General features: G+C 42.4%; 1 pseudogene; it reads right to left on the bottom strand.

Annotated features, from left to right (window-relative positions):
• Positions 1-18,278, bottom strand: part of LOC137324844 (forkhead box protein K2 pseudogene) — a 56,334-nt pseudogene extending 38,056 nt beyond the window's left edge.
• Positions 18,279-19,062: the final 784 nt, after the last annotated feature.

Genomic DNA, 19,062 nt, shown 5'->3' with positions numbered 1-19,062 from the left:
TGAGATCAAACATGAGAGATCGCAACCCAAAATTTGTCCTCCCAATGCTCATTTTCGCCCCAAAAATGGATAAAGATGGTCAATTCCTCTCCCTCAACATCTACAGTTTAACTTTTAGTTAAAAATGATTAATCTCTCTGCTTCGAGCAGAGTCCTCCAGCCTAACTTGGCAATGACCCAAATGAATAGGATTGTTATAAGAACATAAAAAATAGGAGCAGGAGTAGGCCATACGGCCCCTCGAGCCTGCTCCGCCATTCAATCAGATCATGGCTGATCTTCGACCTCAACTCCATTTTCCCGCCCGATCCCCATATCTCTTGTTGCAGCAGCAAAGAGTGTAATGGGCACTGGAATGTCAAATTATCTTTCATTGTCCCCAGGATGCTGGTTCAGACACTCGCCTGAAACTAATACACATCTGCTGTCCTCTCAAATTAACACCTTTAAAGCAAACATTTACTGGAAAGTACATTTTATAATAACTCATATCTAGAATCTTTACATGGAAAAATAGTCAAAAAGTCCAGAAACCTGACAGTCTCATTGTGAGTGTAACTCACTTTAAGGTCCTGGCAGGTCTTTTTTGGAATGTAACGCAACCCAGGGTCCTAGCAGTGCAGAATGTTAGATTGATCCAGAATGTTGAAGTGTAATTACAGCAGCTCTTGTGTTATTGGCATGAATTTGGTTGTCTGTCATATGCACTAGGAACTCTTTTCTTTATTGTGGAAGGTTTACAGGCCAGCCACATCTCTGCTATGGTGGAAAGGGTGCTCTCTAGGATCAACTAGGCCATTTTCATCAAATGTCATGGCTTGCATGGCTTTGGGGAACGCAGGATTGTAGGAATCCAAAAATTTTGCACAGTTGACATTGCTTGTGCTCTCAAAGTTAGATGTCCTTCTTGTTTCATTATCATATCAGACTGTCTCTGTGCTTTTCTAGCTGTCTCTCACTCTCTTCATTTCTGCTTCACCCACGTGTTTTCTTCTTCGTGCTTGGTCTCGGTCCCTCCTCAGTTCTTGGTTCTTTCAGGCTCTTCATTCCTCACTCCACCTGTACCATTTTAACATCTTTTGAAAAAAAAAATACCAGACCCTCTTCCTAAGCTCCTACTGTCAGCACTACAGCTTTGTGCAAATTAAAACTAAAATAAACACCTCTGTGGGACAAATCCTGCACAGTGCTGAAAAGGTACATGCAATAGCAACTCCCTAACCTACACAAAAGGTAAGACAAAGCAATCCCTCTCTTTCCATTCTGAGCATCAGCACGTTCCAAATAAACAGAAAATGAACTTCCTATTCTACACATCTACACAAGCAAAGAAGCACAGCCTGGCCAGATTTACCAATATAATATGAACATACCATTTCAAAATAAGGTGTTTAGGTCTAATTTTTCTATCAGCCAGGTGCTAAAGAGTTGTAATGTAACTAGAGGTCATAAATATAAGATAGTCACTAATAAGTCCAATAGGGAATCAGGAGAAACTTCTTTACACAGAGAGTGGTTAGAATGTGGAACTCGTTACCACATGGAATAGTTGAGGCGACTAACATCGATGCATTTAAGAGGAAGCTAGATAAGCACACGAGGGAGAAAGGAATAGAAGGGTGAGATGAAGAGGGGAGGGAGGAGGCTCATGTGGTACCGCATTGTGGACTCATGACTAAGGTCAGAGCATATGGAGTCAGGGGGCAAGTAGCAGAATGGAATGCAAACTGGCTACAAAACAGAAAACAGAGAGTAGGGATTAAGGTTGGCTACTCAGACTGGCAAAAGGTGGGAAGTGGTGTTCCACAAGGATGCTGTTGTTCACCATTTACACAAACGGTTTGGAGTCGGCAATCGGAAATACGATTTCAAAATTTTTATACGACACCAAATTGGGGGCTATAGTTAATACTGAGGAGGACTGCGACAAAATACACTAAGACATTAATAAACTTGCAGAATGTGTGTGTAATTGGCAAATGAATTTCAATATAGATAAGTGTGAGGTGGTACATTTTGGCAGGAAGAATAAGGAGGCCACATAGTGCTTGGATAATAAGAATCTAAATGGAGTAGAGGAGCAAAAGAATCTGAGGGTACAGATACACAAATCACTAAAAGTAGCGATGCAGGTTAATAAGGCCATTAAAAAAAAGCAAACCAAGTGCTGGGGTTAATTCCTAGAGGGATAGAATTGAAAAGCAGGGAAGTTATGTAAAACTTGTATAGAACCTTGGTTAGACCACACTTGGAGTACTGTGAACAGTTCTGGTCCCCATATTATAAAAAGGATATAGGCGCACTGGAGAAGGTGCAAAAAACATTTACTAGGATGATACCAGAATGGAGAGGTTATACCTATCAGGGAAGATTGAACAGACCGGGGCTCCTTTCTCTAGATAAGAGAAGACCTGATAGAGGTCTTTAAGATTATGGAAGGTTTTGATAGGGTAGACCTAGACAAGATGTTTCCACTTGTGGGGAGACCAGAATTAAAGGCCATAAATATAACATAGCCACTAAATAAATCCAATAGGGAATTCAGGAAAAAAGTCATTACCCAGAGAGTGGTTAGAATGTGGAACTCACTACCACAAGGAGTAGTTGAGGCGACTTGCGTAGATGCATTTAAGGGGACGATAGATAAGAAATAGGAGCAGGAGTAGGCCAATCGGCCCCTCGAGCCTGCTCCGCCATTCAATAAGATCATGGCTGATCTGATCCTAACCTCAAATCTAAATTCATGTCCAATTTCCTGTCCGCTCCCCGTAACCCCTAATTCCCTTTACTTCTAAGAAACTGTCGATTTCTGTTTTAAATTTATTTAATGATGTAGCTTCCACAGCTTCCTGGGGCAGCAAATTCCACAGACCTACCACCCTCTGAGTGAAGAAGTTTCTCCTCATCTCAGTTTTGAAAGAGCAGCCCCTTATTCTAAGATTATGCCCCCTCGTTCTAGTTTCACCCATCCTTGGGAACATCCTTACCGCATCCACCCGATCAAGCCCCTTCACAATCTTATATGTTTCAATAAGATCGCCTCTCATTCTTCTGAACTCCAATGAGTAGAGTCCCAATCTACTCAACCTCTCCTCATATGTCTGCCCCCTCATCCCCGAGAATGAGGGAGAAAGGAATAGAACAATATATTGATGGGGTTAGATGAAGAAGGGTGGGGGCCGGCTCATTTGGAGCATAAACACCGTCATGGACCTGTTGGGCAGAATGGCCTGTTTCTGTGCTGTACACTGTATGTAATTCTATGTAATCTGAAGCTGCAAATCCAATTTGGTGGCAGCCAAAGGGATAGACTTTGTTTCACTCATGTAACTCACCAACTCATCATACTGCTTTTTGAACTACTCACACACTGGGGTATAAATCCGTCTTGGACAGTAACGCAAAACGGGCAATAGCGAATTGGCCGCCCATTTTGCATATCGGCCAATTTTCATCTCCATTCACTTCAATGGAAAAGAAAATCGGGCAGAGTGTAAGATGGGCGGCCAACTCGCTACCGCCCATTTTGTGGTACCGTCCAAGGCGGATTTACATCCCCACTCTCTGTCCATCCTTTCACACCTGGTGGAACGTAGAGTGTTCGTTGGGGTGCCCCTCCTGTTACCTACTAATACTCTTCACAGAAGAAGGTAGGGAGGACAATAGGAGTCACCTAATACCCATCCATCGATCTTGTTATCTGCATGAAACAGATGTTGAATGTTTGACTCTCATATAGGAACATGATGAGTCCATTCAGCCCCTGGAGCGTGTCCTGTCATTCAATTAGATGGTGATCTGTACCTCAACTCCATTAACCTGCTTTTGCTCCATATCCCATAATACCCTTACCCAACAAAAATGTATTGCCCTCATTCTTTAAAATTTCAATTGACCCAGTATCCACAACATTTGGGGGAGTGAGTTCTAGATTTCCACTACCCTTTGTGTGAAAAGAAGCTTCCTGATTTCACTTCTAAATGGCCTAACTCTAACTTTAAAATTATACCTTCTTGATCTGGATTCCCCCACCAGTATCTACCAGTGTCTCTGTACCTGGCCTATCGAATCCCTTAATCATTCTAAATACTTTGATCAGATCACCCCTCAACCTTCTTAACTCAAGGGAATACAAGCCAAGTTTATGCAACCAGGCCTCATAATTTAACCCTTGAAGACCTGGTATTATTCTGATGAATCTGCACTGTACCCCCTATATCTTTCCTGAAGTTTGGTGCCCAAAACTGAACGCAATTCTCCAGATGGACCTACAACCTCTAGGAAACATTATACCAATTTGTACATTCCAATTACAATATACAATAAATCATCAGCAACAACCAAGCTTATCTTTTTCTTTATGTCAAATAAAAAATCATTCCCATTACGTAAAATTAATGCAGCAGTGGCAAAATGGATTTTTGGCTGTCTTGAATTTTTAACATATACTTTGTACTACTAGAAGCAGGCTGATACCCAAGGTTACACCAAGTATCCTTGTCAATAGAAGCTAGCAGCTCAGATCAGACAGTTGCCTGGAAAAGAAGTAAGTTTGTTTTGGCCCACACCAGGGTGATCTGAAGGGTGAACGAAGGGTTAATCATTCCAGGGAGCCACTATTTGCAATCTTAAAATCTTGTGCTGTCGTCAGAGATGGCCCCATTATCCTTCAGAAGTACCATCACAGCACCTTGCTGTTTAAGGTGTTGTCCAATTCAATTGACCCAATGTGCCGTGCAGCCAGTTCTGTCTTCTGAGAGCCCTCGGTCACAGTTTAAAGAATAGACCATCTCTTGGAGTAGTGACATTGACTGACAACTTTTTCTGAGTCAGGACCCTTGATTGGAAAGAGCCATCTGTAATTGAAAACTTGGTGGGTAGCGACTTGGGCCTGAATTTCCCTCCAGCCCACCTCCCCACCCTCATTTAAATGCAGTGGGACACGGAAGGGATGGCTGGCGACCTCCCTTGCTGGGACGGAGTGAGGGAGCACTGTTAGAGGTGAGGTACATGGCAGGTGTCCCTGCTGGTTTGTCCTCCACTATTCCATTCCATATAGCGGAAGGAGATCCAGCCCAAAGCTCATCTCACAGATTTAGATTAACAATCGGTTAGTCAGAGAGAGTCGCAGAGAGCAGTCAGAATATTTGAAATTCACAATCGCTATCAGATTGAGTGGTTTAGTGGCCCATTGTAGAAACATTTCCATTGAAATAAATTGAAATAAAAATCAGGCAGTTTCCATAATGGGCAACTGATCCCCATTAACAGTTGGTCGGCAAGTTGAAAATCTACTCCATTCATCTCTGAGGTGCAGATAATGAATATTTATTTTCTGGTAGAAAAAACTCCAACAGCATGTACAGAACAATTCCAAAATGTACTTAAATTAAATCCTGCGGCGGCTGTCCTTTTTATATAATATGCAGCGGATGGGTATATTAAAATCAATATAGAGGTGGAAGAAGAAACTGGTGAGTGAGGGCTTCATTTACCTACATGTAGCAGTGTTCATATAGTGTTGCGACCTGTTTGTGAGGTAAATTGCTTCTGAGCCAAAACATTGTGGGTTCAAGTCCCACTACATGAGACTTGAGCATAAGATCTAGATTGACACACTGAGGGAGCCCTGCACTGTCAGAGGTGCTGTCTTTCAGGATGAGACATTAAACTGAGGCCTCGTCTGCTCTCTCAGGTGAATGTGAAGATCCTGTGGCACTATTTTGAAGAAGAGCAGGAGAGTTCACTCCGGTGTCCTCAAGCAACATCACTAAAACAGACTATCTGGTCATTATCACATTGTTGTCTGTAGGCCTTGCTATGCTTTTCCTACATTACAACAGTGACTACACTTCAAAAGTACTTCATTGGCTGTAAAGCACTCTGGGACGTCCAGAAGTCGTGAAAGGCACTAAATAAAGGCAAGTTCTTTGCTTCTATAACTGGAAGTGGTCACAACAGAACTAGATAAAGCAACTCTCAGGTAAAGTGTAAAATTATGTTTTAGTTATACACATACTATAATATACCCAGTAATTTTTCAAACAAATCCCCAAAATATTTGATGAATTAACTGACATGATTCAGATCACCATCTATGTACATAAAAGGCATGACACTTAGGACACACCTCACTGGAAAGTAAAACAGTTGTGGCCCAAGAAGCACCTTGGAAAACTGTGTCCAAACGCACGACTAGTTGAGAAAAAAATATAAGGGACTTTTTTGGGCTAGCAACAACCGCCACAAGCACTGAATCTGGCAGAGAATGGGAAAAGAGAGTACGCAGTGGAAAGTGTCTACCACTGGGGATTTGATAGGGGTTAGCTAGTCATCAATGCAGTAACATCTCCAAAATACCACTGAAACTCTGTTGAGGCACACAACTTGCTATGTGCACTCTGGCACCTGTCTGTGCAGTACTTCAGCGCAGTACTGAGGGAGTGCTGCATTGCTGGAGGTTCTGTCTTTTAAGTCAGATGTTAAACCAAGGCCTATCTGCCTGTTCGGATAGACATATAAGATTCCTAGACATTATTTGAATAAAAATAGAGGAGTCTCTCAGTTCCCTGGCCAACATTTATCCCTCAACCTACACCACCAAAACATCTCATTGCTGTTTGTGGGATCTTGCTGTAAGCAAATTGTCAGCCACGTTTCCTACATTACAAAGTGACTACAATTCAAAAATACCTCTGGCTGTAAAGCGCTTTGGGATGTCCTGAGGTCAGAGAGGTGCTACATAAATTTAAGTCTTTGGTGTGTGCAAATTGGCTACTTTATTTGCTTACATAACAACAACAACTCCACTTCAAAAGTAATTTATTGACTGTGAAGTATTTTGAGATACGGAAGATCATGAAAGGAGCTATATCAATGCAAGTTGTTTCTTTCTTAGACAGGCAGTGTCTTTGATATTGGCAGCTCCATTGGGCCAAGCAGCAACCTACAAAAATAGAAAAGAAAGAACTTGCATTTATAGAGTGCTTTCACATGGACAGGATGCTTCACAGCTAATTAATTACTTTTGAGGTGGAGTCACTGTTGTTTTGTAGACAAAGGCTATTACTCAGTCAAAGTGCTGGATAGTTTGTGAGGTCAACCTCAGCCATCTTCCATGCTAATACCAAGTAACCAAGGAACTGCCATGACACTTAGATCCTGTGATAATAAGGGAATAGCACACTTGTTAAATGAATGCTATGTATCCACTTTCACAGTGGAAGAAGAGGACAAAATACCAGCGGTACAAGGAGATCTAAAAATAAGTCAAGGAGAGGAACTTAGTGGGTTTATTATAAGTTTTTTAAAAAATCCGAGGCAGGGTGACTGAGCACTTGGGCATGTATCAGTTGATCAAAGAGAGTCAGCGTGGATTTGTGAAGAGTAGGCCTGACTAATCTAGTTGAATTTTTTGAGGAGGTCACTAACATGAAGAATAGTGGAGTGTCTGTGGATGTTGTCTATGTGGACCTCCAGAAGACACTTAATAAGGTTCCGCACAAGAGATTATTAGCAAGAATTGGAGGTAAACTTGTGACATGGGTTGGTAATTGGTTGGGAGATAGGAGAGAGAGTGGAGATAAAGGGAAAGTTCTCTGATTAGTGAGATGTGACTAGTGGTATAAAAGCAGAAAATGCTTGAGAAGCTCAGCAAGTCAGGCAGCATCTGTGAAGGAAGAAACAGTGTTAACATTTCAGGTCGATGACCTTTCATCAGAACTGGGAGAAGTTAAAGATTTAACAGTTTTTAAGCAAGTACAGAGCCAGGCAAAGGCAGGGGAAGGGGGGGTGGAGGGAAGAAGGGAAGGGAGGAAAGAACAAAAGGGAAGGTCTGTGATAGGGTGGAGGGCAGGAGTGATTAAATGACAAAAGGGATGATGGTGCAAGGGAAAAGGGCGTGGTAAGAAGGTTGAGGTGAGATGTAATCGAGGTATATAAAACTGGTGGGAGAATCCAGAACAAGGGGGCATAATCGTAAAATCAGAGCTAGGCCCTTTAGGACTGAAATTAGGAAGCCCTTTTTCAAACAAAAGGTAGTGGAAATTTGGCACTCTCTTCCGCAAAAGGCGGTGGATGTTGGGTCAATTGGAATTTTTAAGACTGAAATTGATAGATTTTTGTTAGGTAAAAGTATCAAGGGATATACAATAAAGGCGGGTAAAGGAGTCAAGGTACAGATCAGCCATGATCTAACTAAATGGCTCGAGGGGCTGAATAGCCTACTCCTGTTCCTATGTTTTGATGGGTGAGTGCATGTATTACTTGGCTTTACACAGACAAGTATTTGACATTACTCTTCTTGGCACAGAAGAGTCCTTTAATTGAAATAGGTGGCAATCAGATATTCACAAACCTTATGTTCATTGTTCTCCTCCACAGAAAGGATGCTAGCAGCCAGCATAGGATAAAACGCAGTGTTACTGTGTTCATGTGGTATTGGGAAAGATTTTGTCCTCGTAGGCAGAAAGTCATGGATTGAAGCCCCACTCCAGAGTGTTCAGCACATAATCTAAGCCAACACTTCTGTGTAGTACTGGGGGAGTACTACAATGCTGGAGCTGCCGTCTTTTGGATGAGACATTAAACTGAGGCCCCATCTGCCCTCTCAGGTGGACGTAAAAGATTCCATGCACTATTCGAAGAAGAGCAGGGAATTTTCCTGGTGTCCAGGCCAACATTCCTTCCTCAACCAACACCAACAAAAATTAGATTATCTAGTCATTTATTTCATTGCTGTTTGTGGGGTCTTGCAATGGGAAAATTGGCTGCCACATAGCCTACACTTCAAAAGTACTTCTTGGGCTGTGAGGAGGCACTTTGGCATGTCCCGAGGATGTGAAAGGTTCTTTGTACAGTAGATGCAAGTTCTTTCTTTCTTCAGTGCCAGGTCTGAACTGGACTTGAACATGACAGTTCCTTAGGTCCCTTAAGTTTGTGGAACTGCAATATTGCTCATTCATTTGGACTTTAACCCAGTCAACGGGCCTAATTGGAACCTTTTCTGAAAATTTCAACAAACCATTTGTAATGTTGCAAACAGTGCCGGAATCATGTGGCCTTCTTTCCCAATGGACACATGTGTCGACTCATGCAACACAGCAATTTCTGGGTGTCATTCTACTGTTAGATGATTTCCCGACGTGCGGAATTTGGCCCTAAGTGTTCTTTTTCTTAATGTAACATTTTAAGTTGGGGTTGCTCCTTTGATTCTTTGCTTAAGAGTGGGAATGGATCCAAGCTCATTTATGTTTGCTATTCTTCAATTCATTCTGAATATTCCATATACAATAGTCTAAAAATACAAGGAATGTTTTTCACACATACAGTATTGAATTGAGATGGAATGAAAATAAATTAATGATCATAAAGTATGTATGCTTTATAAAAGCACTGTTAGCAGATGGTGTTTGTTTATATTTTAACTAAGGGCTGAACCATTTATTGTCTGCTATTTGATATATATCAATTGCTGGCTTTCGTTTGAAGATCGCATCTTTCAAATATTATTTGGATTCACGAAACCTTGCTGATTTTCTAGTTTTGCAACATTTCAAACAAAGAAATGGATATTTGTCAAACGCTGGATGACAGTTTGTCACATCATGAATTTTCCACCACAGCTATGTGATTTTGACACTAATGATAAATCATACAGGTGACACTTAAGTCATTACAATAGATGTTAGACAGGGCTAGGGAGGGGAAAATAAGCCATTGTTCCCATTCCTGATTCCAATCCAATGGCATCCTAGAAAGTGCACGTGTGTGAACGTTGAGTGAGAACAGGATCAGGCCTCAGCTCTGATGCGTTCCACAATCTTTTGAGTGGCAACATTCACTGTCTAGGTTCACATGTGAAGTATGGCCATTTGAGCAAGCTACTGCAGGGTGACTGCTAACTGCGAAACTGTATCCCAACATGAGGTGAGGGGCAAAGTTGAGGGCAAAAATCATACTGACCTCTGTGGCCCAGTAATGTGCTTTTAGCTTTGCACAAATGCATAACTGGCAATACAATTCAGCAGTGAAGTTACTGAGCTAATGACGCTTCCCATTCTGGCAAGCAGTGTGTGACCAACGCCAGGAGACCCCCCTCACATTATTGCCACTGGTGCAAAGCGAGGTTTTAAAAAGTTCCAATGCAAACTGGCCATCCAGGAATTTCTTCCACTTCGTATTTAACCTTTTTTAATGTTGGCAATGAGCTGACTGTTCTGTCAGTTCTACGTTAAAATTTAAAACTTTGAACCGGCATTTGGATGCTGATGAATGGGCTTCTAGGTGTGCATATTAGCACACATGCACACAGTTCCATTTTCCCTGGACAGAGAAAGGTGCAGAGGCAGCAAAATAACTTTGGTCAGCTGGCTGTGCATCTTGCGAAGCAATTCTCAGTCTCAAAAACTACTACCTATAGCATTACTGTGCCATTAAACTTGCACAGAAGGTGCTCTTAAATGTGTTTGAGGTTTTAGTCCTTTGAGAAAGCAAGATTATCGTTTGTGTCATCAACACATAAAAGAGTTAAAGGATTTATTTTGAAATGGAAGAGAAAAGTCACAGCAAGTTCTATTTTGAAATCTGAAATTATTACACTTAACTGTAATAATTCTGGATCAACTGCATAAAGAAATTTAAGGTTTAAGATGGTATGGAACAACCTCATGTCAGTCCCCACCCCCTCTCTCTCACTAACAGCAGCAGAGAGACCTGCTTTACATTAGGATCATGCACCTACATGCACCTAAACATAATGAGTGTTTACTTTACAGCTTCCCAAGGCATACAGACTTTTGCCTTGACATTTTTTTTTCTTCGAATGAACGTTCTCTCATAAACTCAGCACAGTTTGCCAACTGCAAGCCAATATGTTATTCCACACGAGCACAACATGAGCACAAAACGATTTATTTTTGTTGCAATAATTGCAGAGTTGTAAATAACCTTTCTGAATTCATTTTAAGACATCTCACTAGTGGGAGAATTAACCTGCAATGACTACTGATCTGTGACAATAATTGATATGATATATTTCGAAATCAAATAACAAATAGCATATACATTGCCAATTAATATAAAGAAACGTTTCAAATGTACTTTTTACATAAAATATCAATGTTAATGAACGTAGCAGAATTACCTTTTCTCCCAATTATCTGCCTTCATTTCCAGAGAGCAATGGCTCATTTTGAGGTACAGCTCCATAGCTGTCACCATCAGCTCTGTTACTTCACCCCAGAGCTTATCCTTAACATGAACCCCAGACTGTGTATGTCCCTTCCTTTGAAAAGATGGGGGGGAAATAGTTAACGTACAGTCATAAAACTGTTTTGATTTAAATAATCTTCCTTCAAATAATCATTTTGGATTCCTATTAATAACTCATAATCTACTATGAACTAACCTCTTAGACTATTAATCGGGGCTGAATTTGGTCTTAGAGATGACTTTGTGCGATAGTGTTAAACAGGTCGGCAGCCCATTTTACATTCCTCCTGATTTTTATTTCCAGTCAAGTTATTTCTATTCATGTCAAGATCTACCCTCAGCTCTCAGAGATATAAGGCTAATGCTTGCCCCAGTGCAACACACCGTACTCTCTCCCTCCATAATTAAACTGATATCCAAACATAGTCGTTTAGCTTCACTAGTGCTTTGATAGCCTGTTCCATATTCCCAGCAGAAAGAAGAAGCAGATTGTAGATCTGGGGATACAATATGGAAAATTCAACTAAGCAATATAAACAAATTCCATAATAATATAAAAGCAGAAAATGCTGGAAATACTCAGCAGGTCAGGTAGCAGAGAAACAGAGATGCTGCCTGACCTGCTGAGTATTTCCAGCATATTCCGTTTTTATTTCAGATTTCCAGCATCTGCAGTATTTTGCTTTTGTGATAAATACATTCAAAATGCGTTTGACATGAATTTCAAGAGAGAGCTTTTAATTACCTTAGATTTTGAATTGGAGGGGATTAGTACTCATGCTTAATATCAGAATTTTAAGAGTTTGTCTATAATTATTATTTTCACAAGAGTACAAAAAGTACTGTGGGAACGAGTTCATGCTCCGTATGCACACAATACTCAGCAGGTCAGGCAGCGGAGAAACAGAGATCAAAATTCTGCATTTTTTACAGTACACTATTCAGAGAGGGAGGTGAGGTAAGCAAAAAGAGTTAACTAGTATGAAAAGATGGTCCCTAGCACAGGAACAGGATTACACCTCCGAGCTCTGTATTAAGTCACTCAAATGCAAAAGCCTAATTTTACACACAAATTATTTGCTACTCAGATACAATTTTGCAACCTAAAAGCATACGCATTCAGTGCCTGACAGTGCAGATGTGAGCAGATTGGCTAAGATGCCTGCAAGTAGGTAGAGATTTAAATTCCTGTTAGTCTTTACGTGCTCTTATACTTGTGACCCCTGCATCAAACCCAGTCAGTTTTGGCGGCAGTGCGTTCAATTCACGTGATGTGACAGATCCAGCACTTGTCTGTCGCTGTGGCTGAGGTCATTGACCGTAGATACTGGAGAGATGCGTAGACGGTGATCTCTTTTCTAATTCAATGTGGAAAAGTCATTGATGCCAGTCGTAAAGAATATGTTTGTGGATGCAGGAGCAACAACTGCTGACAAAGAGCAACACACTGCTAGCGTCTGTTTTTCACAAACTTTCAAAAGTGTACCAGATTCCAGCCCAACCAAAACCCGCCTATTTGCTAGTGTGTTTACAGAACGAAACATTCATGCTCGTGTTTGGCCCAACGTCAGATTAGCTGATCTCTTCAAATCCCCCTATTCTGCGCAAGCCACTCAGAGTCCCTGATGACTGATGCAGTGAGGATGTGAAAAGTTAGCAATGATTGAATAATCTAGTTATCCTGCAGCAAGATTATTTCAGCTTTTCTGTGTTCGTAGGAGGTGAACAGTGTTAATGCTGGGGAATGGAACACGTTGGGCTTTGGCTATTAAGTTCAGAACCAAACACTCCCAGGGTCAGCACATTTGATGCATGACAAAGGTTATGGCCCAACCTCAAAAAAGCACCCTTTAGTACACTTTATTATCATTTTCCCATACCAGCCATGCTGTGGGCTTTCTAGCTGAGATTTCCAGTTTAGTAATGAATTAGGAAGAATGGTTTCGGGCCTGGTGCTCATTTGGAATTCTGTTTGCCTAGGATCCTTACATCCAGCAGAAAGAGGTTTACCTCTTCTCCTCATAGTTTGGGCTGGATTTGCACCCAGGTTTCAGGTGAATGTTTAACTCACTGTGCCACACACTCAGTTTACAATCTTTGGTTGTGGGCCGCCTTCTCTGGTGGGGAACAGCAGACATTCTGACTTGTAAGATGTTGGCAAGCTGACCTTTGTCATGTCCAACTGAGATGGTGGCGAAGATGTACCCCTTTGGTAAATATTTCCATTAGGTGGGCATAAATCTTCAAGCAGACGTAGGCAACCAACTGACCTCTCTGTAGAAACATAATATTATTCAAAGTGTTGAGATCTTTGCATCTCCGTATTGACTGCCGGTTGGCTAAAGGTTCAGTTGACAGGCAAAATATGCAAAAGTTGGACACAAACCCACCCACCGCTCCTTCCCTCAGACAAAAAAAAGAAAATATGAAGGAACCAGAAAATAAAATTTTGAGATAAAAACAGAATATGCTGGAAACACTCAGCAGGTCAGACAGCATCGGGAGGGTGAAGAGGGAGACATCGGGAGGGTGAAGAGGGGGACATCGGGAAGGCGAAGAGGGGGACATCGGGGGGACATTGGGAGGGTGAAGAGGGGGACATTGGGGAGACATCGGGAGGGTGAATAGGGGGACATCGGGGGGACATCGCGGGACATCGGGGGGGGGAGTAAAGAGGGGGACATTGGGAGGGTGAAAAGGGGGACTTCGGGGGGACATTGGGAGGGTGAATAGGGGGACATCAGGGTGGTGAATAGGGGGACATCAGGGGGTTGAATAGGGGTACATCGGGGGGGGTGAATAGGGGGACATCGGGGGGGGGTGAATAGCGGGACATCAGAAGGGTGAAGAGGGGGACATCGGAGCGGAAGACATCGGACATTAGAGCATGTTTCAAAGGTCGGTTCATTTAGTATTTTCACTTCCTTCCATGGTTTTTTATTTAATTTATTTAGTTTCTTTTTACCTGATCCAGCCCTTCATGTCTGGTTTCACCAGTCGTGAATCAGAAGCAGTGGGCAAGCCACCCAGGTAAGTTAAAAATCTTTCTAATCCCTTCATCTGTCACAGGTAAAGTGCCTTAAGGACCTCAATGAGGTACATTTGGCTCTTTAACTGTCATCCCGCCAGCTTTAATTGCTGGCAGGACTTCAGTTTTCGGGTCCCCCGTGTGCACACAAGTAGGTCCCTGGGAAACTCGGAAGTCAGCGGGTTGGAGCCGGCTTCTGAACCCGAATGGGATTTCCGCGATTTTCAGAACCCCCCACCCCCAATGCACCCGCAATTGCCTCCTAAAATCACCCCCAATGTTTCAGGTAGATGACCTATTGTCAGAACAAGTGAGTTGTTTCACTCTCCAAAGATGCTGCCTGACATGCTGAGTGCTTCCAGCATTTTCTGTTTTTGTTTCAGATTTCCAGCACCTGCAGTATTTTGGTTTTGATTAAACTTTGGGAAACTGGGTGGAGCAAAATACTTTCCTTTAACATTTGGGACGTTAGCTTGAATATAACCCAGACTGCTGGGATCATAATCTCTTCAATCTGCTGACTGTAAGGACCCTAGTGCAATTAATTAAGCAGATTCAATATTTCTTAGTGGGAAAAACTGATCACCTAACCAAATGGCAAATTCGAAATCTCACTCAGTAGATCATAACGGCAACTTGTGTGGGAAGTGCAAATATTCTAATTGGTGGAGTAGAGAGGTAAGGGCTAAGGTACATTAATAAGGCAGAGTAGAGAGAGCTTTCGTCTGCATGTGGCCCAAACTATACATATTTTGCACTGATTGCATGCAGATAAAAGTAACAAAAATTGGGAAAATATTCTAATGTTCAGCGATGATATCTGCCACCTTGACGTCAGTCTCGATGAAGAGAAAATTCACCAAAAATGTACATTTTTTGATATTTTATAATTGCTGGAGATTAGAATTTGAAATAAATCCATTCCAAATAAGATGAATTCTTCTCTCTCTCTCAAGCTCCAGCTGTTAGGGGCACGGGGTAAAGCCAATCTGGGACGTTTTAGCCCAGTTGCTATGGTCAATATATCTTAAATTGACCCTGTCTAAATTGGCAATCTCATTCAGGGATACCATGAGGATGGTTGGATGGTTTGTGTGGGAAATTAAAATGTCACACTGATAGACTGTAGGGTAGTTTTCTGAGTTTGAGTTTAAGGCACACTTGAGATAGTCAAAGGAGTTTTACCCTGCATCTAATCCATGCTGTATCAGTCCAGGTAGTGTTTGAAATCTTCTCTCGTACTGAATTCCCTCACCTTGGTGACCAACATTAATATTGTTACAACTCATGAACAACATGGTTAGGATCCTTCAAAAGCTTTAAAATTGACTGCTATATTATTTGATAATGAACTAACTCAACATTTCCACTTTAATCTCTAAAAAAATCTGTCCCTTAATTGGAACCCTCATTATGAAGTAACACAAAGAATGAAATTCTACTTTCAATGCTCTTCATCTATACAAGAATCCCCATGCCACTGCTTAAAGTTTTCTTCAAGCCAATGACACTTTTGTAGTTTAAGGAATTCTGCTGACCAGTTAGCTCAGCAAACCTTGCATTGTAACGTTGAAAAGAAGCCCCATGCTCTACAATCAAAAGTTTTCTCTTGGACAACACAGAAATGCAACAGGAAGAGAAATCACTTTGGCCCCAATTTTAACTCCGGGCGGGTTTTGGGTGTGTGGGTGACGAGGTGAGTTAGAAACTCATCCGCTGCTACAGAAATCAGGCCTGGTCTATTTTAACTCCCGAGCCTCATTATTATCGATATTAAATGTTTTCACAGAGGAAGATTTTATATGAAGAGGAAGAGAAGAGTGATGGCATTTGACTTGTAGCAACAGAGACTGGCAAGGAATGCCAGCGGACGTCCCGCGGATTGGGCGGGAACACCGCGCATCCCGGAGGCCACCCACCAACACAAGGTAGGTGGCTGGATCAGGTTCTGGAGGTGCCTTGCAAGGGTCTTGTGTTCGGGAAGGGGGGAGGGAGGAGTCCAGGGGAGGGGAGGCCTAAGCTTTCCTTATGGGACCCGGAGGAGCACTTAGCTTTTTTAGCCTCTTCTGGGGCAGAACCCTTTCTGACCTGGTTCAGCCTGGCGAGAGAGCCACAGTGACTTCCCAACTCAGGCCTGAGTTAAAATTGCCGTCAGGTCCCAATAACATCATCGAGACCCAACATGCATATGTAAAGAACGATCCCGCTGGCTTTGGGAGGGTGTCGATGCCGCCTGTTCAGGAGACCTGGTTAAAATCAGAGGCAGCGAGATCCTGGCGGCTTTCTGGTGGATAATTAACCTGGGTGTTTTTAACTGATCATCTGACCCGTTTCCGCCGGCCGGGTACATTTAAAATCGCCCTCACCCCCTTATGCTGAAGTAAACCGATTCTTCACGACGTAATTTTTGATGCCACACTGGAAGAAATCCTCCTGCAACCCTTTGAACATTTCCTGCCAGTCTCTGTACTGCTGCAAGTCAAATGCCATCACCCTCTTTCTTCCTCTTCATATAAAATGTTTCTCTGTGAAAACATTTAATATTGATAATCTTCAAGTTGCACTACTCTGATGGCTCAGTGGGTAAAGGCAGTGCGTAACAAGGCCCAAAACTGTCCTAGATTCAATCTATTATCTGTGCCGCATTAACTGGGGCAAGGTAGGGGCACTAGAGTTGTGCTCAGTACCCTCAGGATAAACAAGATACTGCAGGGTTGGTGTAGCCCATGGAACTGTACTCTTGTGTGAGTCAGTGGGGGTAATCTTGAATTTGAAGTCAGTGGAAATGAAAATCAGGAGAGATGTAAGACGGGCGACTGATGCGATATCGCTCGTTTTACACTATCATCCAAAGTCAAAATTACCCACTGTGCCTTCAGGGAAGGAAGGGACAAATGAGATGGAGCAGAACAGCAAACTTTCAAAACAGAAAATGTCAAGAGAGACAATCAACAGCTAATAATCCAGTAAGTAATTTCGGCCCAGAAAATATGTAGGGGTGGCATTTTGGCATAAGTGCTCTGATGCACCCACAGGGAATCCCTGGTGCTGACCCCGTGGGAGTTTGTGGAACCAGGGGGAAGTTCCATCAATTAAATACAACAGGTACCCCGCCACTGAGGGGAGGGGGCTGGTAATTCTGGTACAGAGCTGTTAGGAGATGTTGCCCCCAACCCTGGAAACATCCTTAATGTTCTCTATCAGCCCCATTTCAAAATAATTTTTTAAAACCTTCAGTTTGGACCCTCAAGTGGGCCCCATATAAGTTTCATTCATCTCACTCAACAACAGCAACTTGCATTTATATAGCACCATTAATCTAGTAAAACGTCCCAAGACACTTCACAGGAGTGATTATCAAACAAAATTTGACACCGAGCCACATAAGGAGGTATTAGGACAGGTGACCAAAAGCTTGGTCAAAGAGGTAGGTTTTAAGGAGCGTCTTAAAGAAGGAATGAGAGGTAGAGAGGCAGAGAAGTTCAAGGAGGGTATTCCAGAACTTTGGGCCCAGGCAGCTGAAGGCACGGCCGCCAATGGTGGAGCGATTAAAATCAGAGATGCGCAAGAGGCCAGAATTGGAGGAGCACTGAAATCTCGGAGGGTTGAAGGGCTGAAGGAGGTTACAGAGATAGGGAGGGGCGAGGCCATGGAGGGATTTGAAAACAAGGATGAGAATTTTAAAACCGAGCGTTGCCAGACCGGGAGCCAATGTAGGTCAGCGAGCACAGGGGTGATGGGCGAACAGGACCTGGTGCGAGTTAGGATACGGGCAGCAGAATTACTCATGAGTAATTGGAATTTTGTCAATCATTATATAAAAATTGTAGTTAGCGGATTAACTTTCCTTACCCATTAGATTTGAAGTGATAGCAGAGGAAATTACATCAATTCACATTGTGTTCTTCAGTGTACATTCCTGCTGTTCAACTATTCCATCAGATTCTTTTTTAAGTAGTAACGTTACCTGCTGCCCTTTGTTTGATCCTTGCCTCTTCAGCAACCTTTTGCCAATCTTGTCAAAGTTCCCACAGCGCATTCAGACCAGGCCAACATTTCACACAGCCGAGGGCAGAGAGACAATGGGCCATATCACTGGCAGGGTATCATTTACAGCTCCTTAAGCTGGCCATTGGTAGTAGATCGTGCCTTAGATTTCAAACAAGATCAATATAGCAAAGTCCTGTCATGTTTTTCATCGCGTCAATGGGTCAGAATGTGCAAGTGATGAAATTCTGCTGTTGCTAGCCACTTTGACTAATGAGAGCAAACCTACACCAGTATTACTGCCCTCGCCAAGACTGCACTGAAGAGATTGGTTACCATCTCATTGGTGCTGCAGACTTTTAGACTGCATCCCCAGAAACCTGACCTCCTCAACAATACGCCATGGGCTGCCACGAATATGGATCGTAATTTTGAGGTGCATTATGTTAGCACAGTTTGCCAAAAGTTTCCCTGAGAATCATTCATGACATAACATCCCGTTCATTAAAAAAGGTATCTTCATGAAATACAATAAAAGCAGCTGATTGTTCATTGCTTTCCCATTGTCCCAGCATGTCAATCAACTGACATGTTGCATGATAAAGTAGTAGGATGAAGGATTTTTTTCCAGTTGTTGTCCGCTTTCCTCCCCTCCTTTCCTGAAAGCGCTGATTCATACTGACATTGGCTTCACAGACACACCAAGCCCTGTGGTACTTAAATGGCCATTCTACACGTGTGAGTCTGGGCAGTCAGTGTCAGCAAACAACTTGGTTAAAGGGGTTTGGAGAATCACAATTGTGTGTCAGCTTGGCTCAATGGGTGAACTCTCACCT

The sequence above is a fragment of the Heptranchias perlo genome, chromosome 8 (genome assembly GCF_035084215.1).
Source record: "Heptranchias perlo isolate sHepPer1 chromosome 8, sHepPer1.hap1, whole genome shotgun sequence".
NCBI lineage: Eukaryota > Metazoa > Chordata > Chondrichthyes > Hexanchiformes > Hexanchidae > Heptranchias > Heptranchias perlo.
Note: the sequence above shows the minus strand (reverse complement) of the source record. Positions and strands in the feature narration are given on the sequence as shown.